Genomic DNA, 17,940 nt, shown 5'->3' on the forward strand with positions numbered 1-17,940 from the left:
TGTAGGGTCATGGCTTCTTTGTATCTTGCTCAGCGGCTTGGGTTTTTTCCGAGTCTGGACCGGTTCCCTACCACCGGCTTTAAACTCCGAGGAAGGCGAGGGTTAAGATTCTGGGAGCCTGGAGGTCAAGCCGGCTCCCAGCCACCCAGTAACAGTCCCCATCTCGGAGCATCGCATCCACTACCGGCTCTCCCTTTTGGGGGACTCCTCAAAACTCAGGTTCTCACTTTGAGAGCTCCCCGCCTCTCTTCGGGGAAGTTTAGGAAAGCCTAAGGCATGCCCGCCCTCTTTGCGGAAACTCCATTTGCTATCTCCGGACGCTCCTAAGAGCAATTGTGTTTCTTATAAATAGCATATTGTAGGTTTATGGTTTTTAATCCATTCTGCTATCTGCTTCTGTTTTATGGGAGAGTTCATCCCATTCACATTCACAGCTATGATTACTATCTGTGTCTTTTCCTCCATCCTATTTCCCCCTGTTTGTGCTTTTATTTCTCCCTTTCCCCTTCCACTCCTCAACAAAGTTTTGCTTTTGACCACCGCCTTCCTCAGTTCACCCTCCCTCGTGATTCCGCTCCCTTATCTTACTGTTTTCCACTTGCTACTTCTTCCCTCCCTTCTGACCACCCCCCTCCCTTTTTTTCCCCTTTTCCTTCCTACTGCCTGTAGGACAAGTTAGATTTCTATACTTATCAGGATATGTTATTCCCTTCTTGAACCAAATCCGATGAGAGTAAAGCTGAAATACTGCTCTTCTCCTTCCCTTCTTTCCCTCTACCATAATGTGTTTTTGTGCCTCTTCATTTGATGTAGTTTACCTTTTTCTACCACCTCCTTACTTCTTCTCCCAGAAACCTCCCTTTATACCTCTTAATTATTTTTTATCTTTATATCAGTTATTTTATACAGACATCCACATCCACAGTCTATGTGAATCCCTTTCAATTGTCATAATAACTGTACTATTCTCAAGATAAATATATATGTATAATATACATATACATGTATATTATACATATATATATATAAAACATACATAAGATGATATAATCCTATATAAAGATGTAAATAATTTGCCCTTATTGATTAATTAGGTTGGTGGGTTTTTTTCCCCATTTACCTTTTTATGTCTCTCTTGAGGTTTTTGTTTGAAAATTGAATTTTCCATTGAGTTCTGGCCTTTTCATCAGGAAGGTCTGGAACTCCCTTATTTTGTTGAATGTCCATCTCCTTGCCTGAAAAATTATGCTCAATTTTTCTGGGTAGTTGACCCTTGGTTGTTGCTTTGCCCTTCAGAATATCATTTTCCAATTTCTCCTGTCATTTAATGTAGAAGCTGAGAGATCCTGCATGATCCTGACTATATTTCCACAATATTTGAATTGTTTTTTTTTTTGGCTGCTTGCAGTATTTTCTCCTTGACTTTCTAAATATGGAATTTGGCTATAATATTTCTTGGAGTTTTTAATTTGTTGTCTCTGGGTGATTGGTGTATTCCTTCAATGACTATTTTACCCTCTGGTTCTGGGACCTCTGGGCAGTTATCTTTGATAATTTCCTCAAAGATACTTTCAAGGCTCTTTTTTTCATTGTGTATTTCTGGTAGACGAATAATTCTTGGATTGCCTCTCCTGGATCTATTTTCCAGGTCAGCTGTTTTTCCCATCAGACACTTCACATTTCCTTCTATTTTTTTTCATTCTTTACATTTTGTTTTACTACTTCTTGATGCGTCATAGAGTCATTAGCTTCCACTTGCTCAATTCTAATTTTTAATGAGTTGCTGTCTTCATTTTGCTTTTGAGTCTCCTTTTCCAGTTGGTTGATTTTACCTTTCAGGGTGTCGTTTTCTCTGTTTAGATTATGAATCTCATATCTGTTTCACTGATACTATTTCTTAAAGATTTGATTCCATCAGTGCTTTTTTTTTCATTTTTTTCCATTTTTTCTTTTACCTCCCTAATTTTGTTTTTAAAATCTTCCTTTAGCTCTTCCCTGTAATGCTTTTTAGGCTTCAGACCAGTTCACATTCCCTTTTGAGGTATCAGATGTATGTATAGTGTCAGTGCTGTCCTCTTCTGCTTTGGTATTTTGATCATCCCTGTCTCCATAAAAGGAATCAATGGTCCTCAGGTTTTTTTTTGTGTTCTTCTTAATGATAGTTATCTTTTTTCCTGGCTTTAAAATGGATTTCTGCTTTTGGGGCTCAGGGCTCTCTGTCCCAGGTTTCTTGTTCTGGGGATTGTCAGTCTCTTTACTGGCTTTGTGTATTATTGCCTTCAGTTTCCTGGGCTGTGGTGGAGGGGTCTGGCTGCCTGAAGTCTCCTTTTCCCCTGGGACTGCTCTCCAGCACTGTTTGCTCTTCAGCAATAGTCTCAGCTGTTTGTTGTCTGTGCTGGTGTCTGTTACTTCCCCTGGGGGTGCAAGGGTATGTCTGGCCTCCTGGCATTGACCTCTGCCCCTCTGGGACTCAGGAACTCCCACTGCTCAGCCACTGAGGCCCCATTTCTTTCTCCTCTATCCCAGTGTTTTTCCTGAGGAATTCTCTGGGTCGGGGGCTGGGGGAGGGATTAGAGCTGTTTACCTGATGATCATGTCTCCCAGAAGTTCAGTAAGTCGCATTTCAAACCTTTGGGCTGCAAGCCTCAGGAGTAGATGTCTCATGGCCGGAGGTGTTGCGCTGCTGCCCCTCTTCCCTTTGCCAGACTCCCATCCTGTGTTGGGAGGCCTGGGAATCTCTGCCAGTTTTGGGTGCCCAGCTTTCTCCCAGCTTGCCTCACTGGCTCCTCAATGTCTCTCTTAAGAACTTTTGAATTGATTGTGTTACATGGGAGACACTGGCACAGGATAGCTCACCATGATGTGTCCATATCAGAGAAGGTGCTGTGCTCTACGAGCAAAGCAAAATTGGATCACCTCAAAGGAAACACAGGATGCACAAGTTTAGAGTGTGCACCCCAAATGTTCACACCAACTATTTGTGCCTGGCCTCTATGTGTAAAGACAATTTAGATTTGAAGATCTTTCCCACTCATTAATAGGCCATGTGATCTGCTTATGTCACAGGAAGCCTAAGTCACATGTTGTGGGAGGAGCTTGCTGAAAAAAAAAAGGAAAATGAGCCACAGGAAATAGAGAGAGAGCAGTTAGAGTTGAGGGAAAGAGCAGATTTTGTGTGCTGTGATTGTATTTGTGGGAAGGCCCCAGCAGTGGGGAAGATGGTTTTGAAATGGTAAGGCTCCATGATGTGATATTGTGTTTTAAATTCCTTGTTGTTATGAAAAAGTGGGCTTACTGGTTTTGGGAGTTGGTTGCTGCTTGGATGGGTTGGACTTATGGTTATGGAATTTGGTCCTCTGGTGTCTGAATAAATATTTTACTTCTACCTTTTAAAAAAAATAGCACATTTGATTAGAGAAATGCAAATTAAAACAATTCTGAAATAGCACCTCACAACAATCAGATTGGCTAATTTGACAAAAAAGGAAAATTATAAATGTTGGAGATGATGTGGGAAAATTGGTGAACTGATGCACTGTTGCTGGGGTTTTGAACTGATCCACCCATTCTGGAGAACAATTTGTAAATATGCCCAAAGGGCAACTAAAGTATGTATACTCTTTGATCCAACAATATCACTACTATGTCTGTATCCCAAAGAGATCCTAATAAAAGGGAAAAGGGCCTACATGTGCAAAATATTTATTGCAGCTCCATGTGTGGTCTCAAAATATTGGAAATTGAGGGAATGCTCATCAATTGGTGAATGGCTGAACAAGCTGTAGTACGTGAATGCAATTGGATACTATTGCGCAATAAGAAATAATGAACAGGCAGATTTCAGAAACACCTGGAAAGACTTGTACACACTGACACAAAGTAAAATGAGCAGAAACAGGTAAATGCTGTATACAGTATCAGCAACATTGTGTGATGATCAGCCATGAATGACTCATCCCTTCTCATCAACAGTATGATCCACAAGTCCAAAAGACTCATGAAAGAAAATGCTATCCACACGCAGATTAAAAAAAAAAAATGATGGACCATGAATGCAGATTGAAGCATGTTTTTTTTACATTATTCTTTTTCATGTTTTTTTTTCCTTTTAATCTGTTTCTTCTTTCACAAATTTGATTAATATGGATATGTGTTTACATGATAGTACATATATGAACTGTGTCAAACTGCCTATCATTTTCAGAACAGGGGAGGGGAGACAGGGAGAAAAATTTGGAAGCCAAAATCTTGTAAAAATGAGTGCTAAAAATTAACTATGCATAGGTGAATTTTGCATGGGTCCACATTGGCCTGAATTGAAGATCCAATGGTGTTACTTCTCTCCATCCTTACCCCCAGTTTTCTTTTCTCTGAATATGATTGATTATATGTTGGAACATTTCCCCACTTTTTTAAATAAAATCTTGCTTTCTTGTGTTTGTGATTAATTTACATTTTTTTAAAAAAAAGTTTACTTTCTTAAACTATCAAATGTGATAAGGCTGTTGGTCAAAAGAAATGTCTGCTTGTGTGTGTGAATATTCAGTTTTCACATAGTGAGATAAAAGGGGGCCATCTCCTGATCTATATCTTGAGACTGGACATGGATGGCTCTGAAGAAAGTGAGGCTGGTGACTTTGCATAGCCCTCCCTCTATCAAATCCAATTCAATTGCAAGGCATGTCATCATCTTCTGGGTATCATGGTGCTTTTTTGAGAACAAAGGATAAGCCACAACCTGTGAGTAGTTGGAGCTGCCTCAAGAGGACCCACATAATGAGCTCTAGTTGGAAAATTCAGCTTCTCCTCTCTTCCCTTCTCCTGTCCCAACATCTGTTATCATGACCTTACCTGATGGCATTCTACCCAAAGGAAGGCAAATTTTGATAGCTCAAATCTACCTTGCTATCTTGGGGTTTACTAGCTAGATTTCTTTCTTAAAGGTAGTACCTTAAATCCAATTCATTCTGGCTCTCATTGATTGGACAACAATAGGTTCCTGCTCAAGTACAATTTAATGATTATTTTTAAAATTACTTCATTTTTAGTTTTCAATATTAACTTACACAAGATTCGGAGGTCTAATTTTAATTTTCTTCTTATCTCTCCCCTCCCCCACCCCAACAGCATGTATTCTGATTACCCTTATCCCCAGTCTGCCCTCCCTTCTATAGCTCTGATAGCCCTCTTGTTCCCATCCCCTTCTATTTTTATATAGGGCAAAATAGATTTCTATACCCCATTGCCTGTATATCTCATTTCCCAGTTGCATGTTATATTAGCAAGGCAGAATTTATGATTTCAAAGAGAATCTCATATGTGCCTAAAAGGTCCGGAACCGCAGGATATAAGGAATTCTCTAGGCAGAATGCAGGAGAACTAAAGCATGTATTTACACTCCACAGTAACAATCCCACAAACCAGCTTCCCCATTTTGATATTTTCATCAAAAGCTTCCAGGCCCAATAAGTCCGCCTCACAAGGGTAACCAGGAGGCCACAGAGAAGCGAGATGGTATAAGGCAAAATCGTATACATGCTTCCCCTCTACGGTAAGAAGATTACCCACTAGCCTCCAGTCAGCTCTGCTACCGGCAGCTCAGCTTCGGCTGTAGGCGTCTCTGGCTCCAACCGGAAAAGGAAAGGAGGATCTTCAAGCTGTCCTCTCCCCTCTTATAGAGTTTTTGACATCATCAAGCGCGGCCTGAACGACCAGGGCCGATTGGTTCTTGACTTGGCCCCTCCCCCAGCGTAGACCACGTTAACACACCTCCCCTCAGCCAGCGCCATGACTCATCACACAGGAAGCTTTGGTCCTGCCCCGGAAGAGCAAGCCCCAGCATCCAGGGAAGCTCAACGAGGCAAACTGAGTCATTCAAAGAAAACAAAGTCCATTCTGGCTACACATGTAAAAACAATTTTAACATTCATTCTTAAAACTTTGAGTTCCAAATTCTCTCCCTTACTCCCTCCCCATGCACCTTCAGTGAGAAGGCAAGCAATTTACTATAGGTTATAAATGTGTAGTCATGCAAAACACTTCTATAATAGCCATGTTGTGAAAGACTAACTGTATTTCCCTCCGTCCTTTCCTACCCCTCACTTATTCTGTTCTCTCCTTTGACCCTGTCCCTTCTCAAAAGTGTTTGCTTCTGATTACCCCCTCTCCATTTTTGCCCTCCCTTTTATCATCCCCCCTCTTTTATCCCCTTTCCCCCTACTTTTATATAGGGTAAGATAGATTTCCCTATCCAATTGAGTGCACATGTTATTCCCTCTTTAAGCCAAATCTGATGAGAGTAAGGTTGACTCATTCCCTTTCATCTCCTACTGCCTTCCTCTCCAGGTAAAAGCTTTTTCTTGCCTCTTTTATGTGAGATAATTTATCCTATTCTACCTCTCCCTTTCTCCCTCTCTTCCATTATATTTCCTTCTCTCACTTCTTAGGTTATTTTTTAGATATCATCCTTTAATATTCAACTCCAAATACCCTAATACTGAGAAAGGTTTCATGAGTTAGAAATATCGTCTTTCTTTTTAGGAAATGTGAACAGTTCCACTTTACTAATTGTCTTATTATTTCTCTTTCCTATTTACTTTTTCATGCTTCTCTTGAGTCTTGTATTTGAAAGTCAAATTTTCTATTCAGCTCTGGTCTTTTCATTAAGAATGCTTGAAAATCCTCTATTTCATTGAATATCCATTTTGTATCCCCTGAAAGATTATACTCTGTTTTGCTGGCAGGTGATTCTTGATTTTAATCCTAGCTCCTCTGACCTCTGGAATATTATTCCTAGCCCCCCAGTCCCTTGATGTAGAAGCTGCTAAATCTTGTGTTATCCTGATTATATTTCTGTAATACTCGAATTGGTTCTTTCTGGCTGGTTGCAATATTTTCTCCTGGGAACCCTGGAATTTGGCTACAATATTCCTAGGAGTTTTCCTTTTGGGATCTTTTTCAATAGGTAATTGATGGATTCCTTCCATTTCTACCTTATCCTCTGATTCTAGAATAACACGGCAGTTTTCCTTGACAGTTTCTTGAAAGATGATGTCTAGACTCTTTTTTTGGTCACGGCTTTCAGGTAGCCCAATAATTTTAAAATTATCTCTCCTGGATCTATTCTCCAGGTCAGTGGTTTTTCCAATAGGCATTTCACATTGTCTTCTATTTTTTTCATTCCTTTTGTTTTCTTTTATAATTTCTATATTTCTCATAAAATCATTAGCTTCCATTTTCTCCATTCTCATTTTTAAGGAATTATTTTATTCAGTGATCTTTTGGACTTCCTTTTCCATTTGGCCAAATCTGCTTTTTAAGGCATTCTTCTCCTCATTGGCTTTTTGGACCTGTTTTGCCATTTCTGTTAGTCTATTTTTAAGGTGTTATTTTCTTCAGCATTTTGGGGGGTCTTCTTTGGTAGCCTGTTGACTCATTTTTTCATGATTTTCTTGCAACATTTTCTTTTCTCTTCCCAATTTTTCCTCTACTTATCTTACTTGATTTCCAAAATCCTTTTTGACCTCTTCCATGGCCTGTGACCAATTCCAATTTTTTCTTGGAGGCTTTGGATGTAGGATCTTAGACTTTGTTGTCTTCTTTTGGTTTTATGTTTTAATATTCCTTGTCACCAAACTAAGATTCTAGTGTCTTGTTTTTCCCACCGCTTTGCTTATTTTCCCAAACAATTACTTGACTTTTTAACTCTTTCTTAAGGTAGGACTCTGCTTCCAGTGTTGAGGGTGTACTGTACCAAGCTTCAAGGGGTTTGTGAAGCTGTTTTCAGAGATACTTCTAGGGATCTGTAAATTTTCAGTTCTTCCAAATTTGTATACTCTGGTCTGTGAGTGACTACAAGCACACTTTTCTGCCTTGGAAATGTGGGAAAGATTCCATCTTCACTGCCATGCCATGCTATTACTCCTCCTCACTCCAGGATCACCACCCATGACTGTGATTCAGATCCAAGCATCAGCAAAGCAAGAGAATTCTGCCTCAGTGGCACAGCAAAGAGATCCTTCCAATCCCCCTCTGATCAGCTACTTGATCCCTCTACCATCTGTAGGCCAAGAGTTCCAGAAGCAGCTGCTGCCACTGCCAGAGCCTCTGCTGCTGCCTCCCTGGGGCTGGGGCCATATAACACTTCTCTCTCCTTCATGTCCAACAGATCTTACCTACTGACCTTCTAATTTGTCTTTGGTGTTTGTTGGTTGAGAAGTCTAGAAACTGCCACATCTGCCAGTGATTCAGTCACTTGAGGTCTGCTCCAGGTTTGCTAGGGACTGGTCTGTGCTGGCATGAACCAAGCTGGACTGTGCTCCTCCTTCACACTGGTGCAATAGACCTTTCCGGTCGACCTTCCAGGTTTTCTTGGGCTGTAAGTTTGTTTCACTCTGTCATTTTGAGGGTTCTCCTGCTCTAGAATTTATTTAGTCATTTTTTACCTTTATTTTGAGGGATTTGGGGAAGATCTTAAGCAGGTCCCTGCTTTTATTCTGTCATCTTGGCTCCACTCTAATGGTTATTTTTTGGGCCTTCCTGGCTCAAAATTAATATAAATAGCAATTTACCTTTTGGCCAGCAACCCTGAGGGTCTTTACCTCCATATTTGACTTTTTTTTTAATTAAAGGGGCTATCATTTGACTCACTTCTTTTTTTGTGAGTGTGAGTTCTCTTTTCTTTTTTTTTGCAGGGGGGAAGCGGGGCAATTGGGGTTAAGTAACTTGCCCAGGGTCACACAGTTAGTAAGTATGGCAAGTGTCTGAGGCCAGATTTGAACTCAGGTCCTCCTGACCTCAGGGAGGGTGCTCTACTCACTGTGCTACCCAGTTGCCCCTCATTTGACTCACTTCTTAAACAGGTATGCATTGTCTCACTGGAAGTGAGAACTCAGAAAGACCTTAGGCCAAGGTCTCCCACTGCACCCTGGACCATCACTAGTCATCCTGAACTATATCTGGCCATTGGACCCACATATCTCTGGAAGAGAAAGTGAGGCTGGTGACTGCAAAGTTTCCCTTACTCAAATGCAATTCAATCACAAGGCACATCATCATCTTCCTGATATCATGGTCATGGTCTTTTTGGAGAACTAAGAACAAACCATAAAATCTCATCCTGGTCCAAGTTGCCTCTTCTCATATCTTGGCTTATGCTTGCCTCTCCTTTATTGGTCTGAAACAAAGTTGTTCTTTAAGAACCCCTCCCCTTAGCAAAAATGGGAAAGATATTAAGAGATAACATGTTTTCCAAAGATAAAGCCCAGAAAACAAGCTGTGCCCTGAGCTTGGCATAACAACAATCCTTTGTACTTACCTTCTGGGTGATCTCACTCTGGCAAAGTATATTACTTTGACCAGTACCATGTGTTCATTGAGGGATTTATGATCTTCATATTAATCAATAATTCTTCAGATTCCTTTGTTCTCCCCATTTCTCAGGAGATTCTGGCTTGTGAGTTGGAGCTACAGCTGATGTGCTGCAGCTAAAAGCAATCAATCACCTATCCTGACACTCTGAACAATTCCTGTGCTTGTAACTGTCAAGTGAACTGAACCAGGTGCTACACTCCTGTTCCTGCCATGATAAGTCTGCTTCTATATCTCCCTGAATGATAACAATGCTCAAAGACCCTCAAGAATTGAGAAAATCAACTTAGGGATTGTTCCTATAGATCCCAAGACTGCCTGTATTGTCCCAAGGAATGCCAACTGTGAAAACTGTTTACTCAAGGCTGGGTTGAGTCCTGCCTTTTTGTAGTTTTCATGTATAAAAGCCCTACCTCTGCCACAAGCCACAAGCCACTCTTGTCAGGGGGACTTTGGTTTGCAAACCTCTTTTTCTCACTCTGAATTTGAACTTCTGTTTGATTCCTGACTCTTCTCTTTCTAGCTTGTTTTGTTGAGCTTCAGCCACTCACGGGTTAGAGGTCAGTTCTGGTCCAGTTGACACTATATGGTATCATTCTTTCATGTTCCCTTCATCTTTTTTTTTAATTTTTGTGTAGAAATGCTAATAATTTTTGGTGGAATTGTTTTATGTCCTACTACTTTGGTATTAATTATCTCAATTAGTTTCTTTGTTGATTAAGCGAATGATTGGTATATTTTTATGATTGGTAGTAATACCTAATATTTTGTATAGTTAGTTTTTTATATATAAATTTCAAAGTTATCTGATACTTGTGCTCCTATTTGATTGTCACCATCACCTTGTATGATAGGGAATAAATTAGCATTTTTATCACATAGATTAGGAAAGAAATAGAGACCATTACAGCATGTAAAAGGGATAATTTTGATTAAATTAAATCTTTTCTGCACAAACAAAACAAATGTAGCCAAGATTAAAGGGGAAGCAGAAACTGGAAAATATTTTCTTTCTTACAGCAACTTTCTCTGGCAAAGGCCGTACTTCTCAAATATATGGAGGTCTTAGTCAAATCTATTTGAAAGTGAGTCATTTTCTAATTGACAAATGACCATTGTATAGGAATAGGCAATTTCCAGAAGAGGAAATTGAAGCTTTCTCTAGTCACATAGAAATGCTCTAAATAACTATTTGTTAGATAAATGCAGTTTGAAACAACTTTGAGGTACTACCTTAAACCTATCAGATTTGCAAATATGGCAGAAAAGGAAAATGAGGAATGTTGGAGAGAATACAGGAAAATAATGGCCCTACTGCTGGAGTTGTGAAGTGATCCAACTATTCTGTAGTGTAATTCAGAGCTAAGTCCAAAGGACTATAAAACATTCCATATCCTTTGACCTAGAAATACCACTACTAGGTCTGTCTCCCAAAGACAGAAAAAGGGAAAATGTCCTCTTTGTACAAAAATATTAATAGCAACTCTTTTGCAATGGCAAAGAATTGGAAATCAAAGGAATGCTCATCAATTCAGGATTGGCTGAACAAGTTCTATATGATTTTGATGGAATAGTATTGCATTATTAGAAATTATGAGCAGGATGCTTTCAGGTAAACAAAAAGAACAAACATTACAGGACTTATATGAACTTATGCCAAGTGAAGTGAGAAGAAGCAGGAGAACATTGTACCCAGTAACAACAAAATTATATGATGATCAGACTTAGCTATTCTCAGCAATACATTGATCCAAATTAATCCTAAAAGCCCTAAGATGAAAATGCAGTCTGCCTCCATAAAAAGAACTGATGTCCTCTGAAGGCAGATCGGAATATATATTTTCACATTTTTTTTCCATTTTGGGGGTCTTTTCTTTAAAAACATGGCTATTATGGAAATGTATTTTGTATTACTACACATCTATAACCTAAAGAAAATTCCTTTCCTTAAATAGGAGGAGATAAGGGAATAAGGAAAAAACAGAATCCATAATTTTAAAAATGGATTTTAAAAATGCTTTACATGTAATTGTGAAAAAATAAAAGAAACAAATTGTGTTGCAATTTGTACAAGCGAATAGATTCTTTGACATTCCGTTGTAGCTCATGATTCCCGAAATTGGTTTGTAGAGGGAAAAGAATGGTATCCAATTATGACTAAAGCATATGCCAATAGCATCCTTCAGGACGAGTTTGAAACTATCCCTGGCACACTCTACCTGCTGAACAGTTGTCATGTTCTGCCAATTAAATGTGATTTGTAAAGTAAAACCAGACAGCGTCCTTTCCCACCAATTACCCTACACTACTAATTACAATATTACTTAAAACTAAATGTGAAAAAAGCATATCTCATTGTTTTTTTTTTCAATGTTTCTTTTGGGTTGATGATGAATTGGATATTGTATTCTATTAGAGTAAAGTGAATAGTAATCTATCTAGAAAGCTGATAGAAAGATGGCTTTCAGTAGTACTTCATATTATTAAACATCCTTTTCATTATAGGATCGAAAAGTTATGGGAAATGGTTCATTTTCAGGTTCGATTTTAAATATCACAATATATTATAGAGAAGAGATAAAAATCATCTGACATTATGCTCGTTTTTCACAAATTTCATTTGGTTGTATTTCTCTCTTATTATAGACTTCTGTTGAATTACTTCTTGTGGAAAAGGAAGTAACTATAGTAACAAAAAATAAATTGACTGCTGAAATAATGATCATGCAGATGGGAATCTTGCTCTTTAGACTTTGTTTCTAGGTGGCAGGCAATTACATTAGCTGGGCATTGTGGAGTAAAATTATCCAACTACTGCCTAAATCTCTTCTCCAGGTAAGCTAAGCTTTTTAAAATCTACATTTGTGTCTTTAACCTTAAATAAATAAAGGCGAATAAAGTCTGAGACCTTCAAACATATTTTGAGTTAATCTTACTTTCATGAGAGTGTGAAAAGTTGGATGAGATTTCAAGAGGAAGCATAATTTTTTGAAGCACAAATTTTTGAAATCTTTGATAGATGATAAATTTTAGCATGAAAGAAGGCTAGTTTAGTTCAATGAAAATTAAAATGAAATGGATAATTATATTTTCCCTCTAGAGATTGTACCAGAGTGGTGCATTTCTCCATTTCTCTCTTGAGTCTTTATAGATGTTTATGTGTATGTGTTGTATCACATCTCTCCTCAAATTTCTTTTATTCTTCCTATACAGGATTCTATTTTTTTCAGCACTTTTCCTAGTCTAATATTTTACATTTCTTTTATTATATAACCATATTTTTTACTTTACAACACTCGTTTCCTCAAGTTTTTGAGTTCCAAATTTTTCCCTTCTTTATACTCCCCCCCAAGATGGCATGTAATCAGATATAGGTTCTATGTATACCCTCACATTAAACTTATTTTCCCAATACTCAAGTTGTAAAGAAGAATTATAAGCAATGAAATGAACCATGAGAAAGATGAAAGAAAACAAAAAATTTAAAAAAGTAAAGCAAATAGTTTGCTTCAATATGCATTCAGACTCCATAATTCTTTCTTTGGATGTGGATAGCCTTTTCCATCATGAATCCACTGGAACTGTTTTAGAACCTTGCACTGTTGAGAAGAGCCAAGTCTATCAAAATTAATCATCAATGAAGCAATGTGTCTATGGTTATGTATTATATCGTCTTGGATCTGCTGCCTTCACTCATCATGAGATCATATAAGTCTCTCTAGGTTCTTGTGAAGTTCATCTGCTCCTCTTTACTTATAGCACAATAGTATTCCATTACATTCATATCTTACAATTTGTTTAGCCTTCCCCAACTGATGGCCATCCCCTTGATTTACCATATTTTTTTGCCACCAAAAAAGAGCTGCTATAAATATTTTTTTTTAACATATGGTCACTACAAGGGGGAACCTTGTATGATCTCTTTGGTATGCAGCCCTGGAAGTGCCATTGCTGGATCAAATGGTATGCAAATTTTTATAGCTCTTTGGGCATAGTACCAAATTGCTCTCCAGAATGGCCGAATGGGTTCATAACTCCAACAACAATGCAATAGTTTTCCAATTTTCCCACATCTTCTCCAGCATTTATCATTTTCCTGTTTTGACGTGTTAGCCAATCTGACAGGAGAGATATGGTACCTGAGAGTTGCTTTGATTTGCATTTCTCCAATCAGTAGTGACTTAGAACATTTTTTCATATCTATCTTTAATTTCTTCCTCTGAAAATTGCCTATTCATATCCTTTGTTCTGTATTTTGATGTTCCCTGTCTGCATAGCAAAAATCAATGGTCTTTGTTTTTCTGGATTGCTTCTTTATGGTGGTTGTCTTTTTCCTGGCTTTTAAAGTGGATCTCTGCTCCTGGGGCACAAGGGGCTCTGTCCCAAGCTTCTTATGCTGGTAACTGAGGTCTCGAGCTTGTGCTGAGCTGGAGTTGGCTGGTATGTGCCAAGGTCGAGGCCAGGGGAAGTCTTTCTGAGGTTCCTGGGGTCACAGCATGAGATGTGGGGGAGGCATGGTCTGGCTGCTGGAAATCTCCTCTTTGCCTAGGGCTATGTTATTACATGGGTGGTTTCAGCCATTGTCTGTGCTGGTGTCTTCCAAATCCCCTGGCTGTGCAAAGGCACGCCTGGAGTCCTGGCGTTGGTGCTTGTCAGCTCCACCTCCCTTGTGCTCCAGAATTCCTGCTGGTCTGCTGAGGTGGGGCTTGCTGGGATGCCTCCCTTCCTACACTGGTCTCCTTCTATCACCACAAGAAAGGCCTGTCTCCCCAGCCTCCTGAGCTAAAAGACTGGTCAACCCCCACTTCTGCCTCCTCTATTCCAGGGTTTCTCCTAGGGAAGTATTTTCTGGGTTATTCAAGGTAGCTATGAGAGCACCTACATTTTATTCAGACATTATGGCTCCTGGAAGTTCAAGAAGGAGAGTTTCAAACCTTTAGACTGTGGACTAATAGACCCAGGATTACCTGTTGCCAGAGCCACAGGCTCTGCACTTCTGTCTCAGCTCCAGCAGACTCCCATACTGGGCTGAAAGGCATATGGATTGCCACTGCAGCCTGCACTTCAGCACCAGTTCTGCTCCTGCTCCTGATCCTGCTCTGTTATGGTTTAGTTCCTCACTCTCAGTGCTCTCCCAGCGTGGTCCACTGACTGGGTTCTGCTGCTGCTCCTCTTCTGGTGTGGTCAAGTGCAGTTCTGCACACCTGGTGCTCTCCTAGACCACAGATCTGTCCCATCAACCCTGTGAACTCTCCTAGGCTGGAAATCTGCCACACTCAGTCTCCTAGTGGCTTCTACTTCTCTCAAATCTGCTCAGAATCACTTTTTGGAGGTATCTGACAGAACTTGTAAGAGAGCTCCAATAAATCCCTGCTTTCACTCTGCTCTCCTTACTCCCTCACTCTGCTATCTTGACTCTCTCACCCCGCCACAACTTTCTGACAATATTAAAAACATTCGGTCTTATTTTGTGGACTCAAAGATGTTTATCATCGAATTGTTGTCTTTTGGGGGACTAGTGAGAAATACTACATTCAGTTTTCCTTGGAAGAATGGATTCCCCTTAGGAATCTCAAATTTCCAAAGAGAAAGGATCATATCTACACCTAGAAGATGATTTTCTAATCTAAGCATATAGAAAAATGTCCTCAAGTCATAGACATAGGTTTATAAACTCATGATCTAGGAAGGGAATTCAGAAGTCTCTATTACCTCCTTTTAGATTTATTTATATTTATGTCCTCTACCTTCTGACAATATTAAAACACTGGGTCTTATTTTATGGACTACTGAAGATGTTTAGAGTAGAATTGTTTTCTTGGGGGAGAAGGAAATGTAGCTTTAGAAAACTATCTCTCCCTTCTTTCAATAGCTTTTCAAGCAACACCGAGAATTATACTAGGCAGTTCTCCTTGGAAGAAGGGATTTCTCCTAGGATCCAGGAATTTCAAAAGGGAAGGGACTATAACTACTGTTTAGAGATCATTTTTAACCTAAACCTCTATAACCTATGTATAGACCCATAGGTTCACAGACAAGATCTAGAGCTGGAAGAAACCTCAAAAGTCATTTATTTCGATTCCTTATCTTAAAGATAAAGAAATTGAGGCTAAAGAAGTTTAGGTAACTGAATAAGGTCACATTGCTACTAAATGTCAGTGTTGCATTTTGAACCCAGGCCTTCTATCTCCAGAGTTGACACATTGTCCATTGAATCATACCACTTACAAAGTTATCAATGATCATTTAATTGTCAGATCTAACAGCCTTTTCTTTTGTAAATCATTGCCCTTCTCGACTTCTGCCTCAGAGGTCTTGTCTTCTCACAGAGACTACTGTAAAACCTTGAACACATGGTACTGTTGATTTTCTTTGTGTGTTATATTTCCTTCTTCCTTGCTCTTAAGTGAATGAATGTAAGATATTGAATTGCCTAGGTTATGGTGTCTTAAAAAATTCGATCTTCTTAAAAAAATTTGCATAGCCATCTGAGGTCTAGGAACTAAGAGTCCATGTCAGATTCAATTTACTGACGAGCCCTGTTAGGGAGCCTTCCCTCCCCCACCCAGAAGAGACCTGTAGGATATCTCATAATGAATTTATGAAGAAAATGAGGCACTTTGAACTACATCTAAGTGATTGAGTAATCCATTGGCTGTGTCACACCAGGGAGTGAACTCAGTGGTGGAAATATTTGTATCAAGAATTTTAATTTTGAGCACAGTGTCCCTAGTCATCAAACTTGTAGAGGGACAATATACCCTGGTTTAGGTGAATACACTATATATTCTCATTAAATATCCCTTTGGTAAAGCCAATTCTTATCAAGTGATTATTAATGATATCAAGGAGAGATGACCAAGTTAAATGTAATTGAGGCATCAATCATTCCCGAATGATATTGGAGGGAGAATGGGAACTTGAACCAGTTACAGAAAACTTCACAAAAACTTTAGATTACCCTGTTAAGCATTAGGGGGTGTGAGGATATGTAACCAGCTATGTTCTGAGGACTTGACCCACAATTATGTGTACGAATTGGGAAAGCAAGTCTATAGTTTCACGAATATTTCTATGGTATACTTCATGTGGTCTAGCTCAGTGCTTTGCAGAAAAAACACACATTTGATAAATACCTTGTTTTTCTGAAGATATCTGCCCAACTGCCTTATAAAAACTTAACTATAACCTTTAATCAATATTACATTTTCATACATACTTACATAATTATCCTCCTTCAAAGCAATTATTTTTAGAATTACCATCTATTTTTATCTAAAACATTCAGTCGAATATAATATCTAATGAATTATTATTTATCAAGAAAGAACTTTATGAACTTCTTCCAGTCCGATCTTCGATATTTCCTCATGCATAACATTCTTAAAAGTGATGTAGAGAGAGCTAAGAGGTAATATGTTACAGTGGAAAGATTCCATGTCCTTGCCTAACTCTTACTAGTGATATTTATGGATGAGTCATTTAACATTTCTAACCCTCTGTTTCTTTATATAACATTTTCACTGTTTTCCTCAAAGGACTGTTTTTTGTTGTTTGTTTTTTATATAAAATGTGTGTGTATCATACACACACAAACATATATATATATATATATATATATATATATATATATATAAGTATATATGAAAGCATTTTGAAATTATAATTGTAATATCAAGGTTCTTTGATTGCTCAGTGCCTTGCATGTAGTATGTGATTCATATGTAATTGTTTAATTAAATTAAATCTCTTGTATATGTTACTTCAATATACTGGTGATCTCATCAATATGGGTCCCCCTTACATTGACACAGATCTTCTTCCTGCTTTTCCATTCTCCTTAATTTCCTTTTCTGATTTCTCGTAAATCATTCTTAATCATAACTAACGTTTTTGTTGTCTTTGAGGAAGCAGCCTATCATTCAGGTTACCTGTTGTTCCCTATTTTTATTCTATGAATGACCCACTTTTTCACTTATGACACTTATCCCAAGGAAAGTTGTCATTAGAAATGTTTCAACCTACTTATGTTGAATCTAAGTTTCTTTATTATTCTTTTAATTATTTATAATTTCACTTCTCCTGAGATGAGGAGGTTCTTTCCATAATTTGTAGATATATAGCTTTGTTAGAACAATGTTAGTGCTGCAGAGATGAGCTTTGACAACAGTGCGTATTTTCAAAACACTGAAATTGCTGAATCTTTTCAAAACTACATTCCAACTCCTGCTACTATCTGCTATTAACATTGGAGCTAGATCACGAATTTTCCATCTAGTTCCTGCACATGATCCTGTTCAAGACATTGTCATTGTTTTCCTTCATTTTCATAGAAGACCAATGATGTGACAAGGTAATTTCTCGACTTCTGTGTGAGTTGGAATTCAGTGAGGTAGAATTGGACAAAGTCATCAGCTTCACTCTCTCTTCCAGAGAAATCAAAATTCATTGGCAAGACAAAAGTCAGGACAACTGGCAATGGCCTAGAATGCAGTGGGTAACCTTGGTGTCTTTGATGTCTAACCAAGCTCTATGTGCTCCACAGGTACTTGCACGGCCACTGGAACAAAT

The sequence above is a fragment of the Trichosurus vulpecula genome, chromosome 1, assembly GCF_011100635.1.
Source record: "Trichosurus vulpecula isolate mTriVul1 chromosome 1, mTriVul1.pri, whole genome shotgun sequence".
NCBI lineage: Eukaryota > Metazoa > Chordata > Mammalia > Diprotodontia > Phalangeridae > Trichosurus > Trichosurus vulpecula.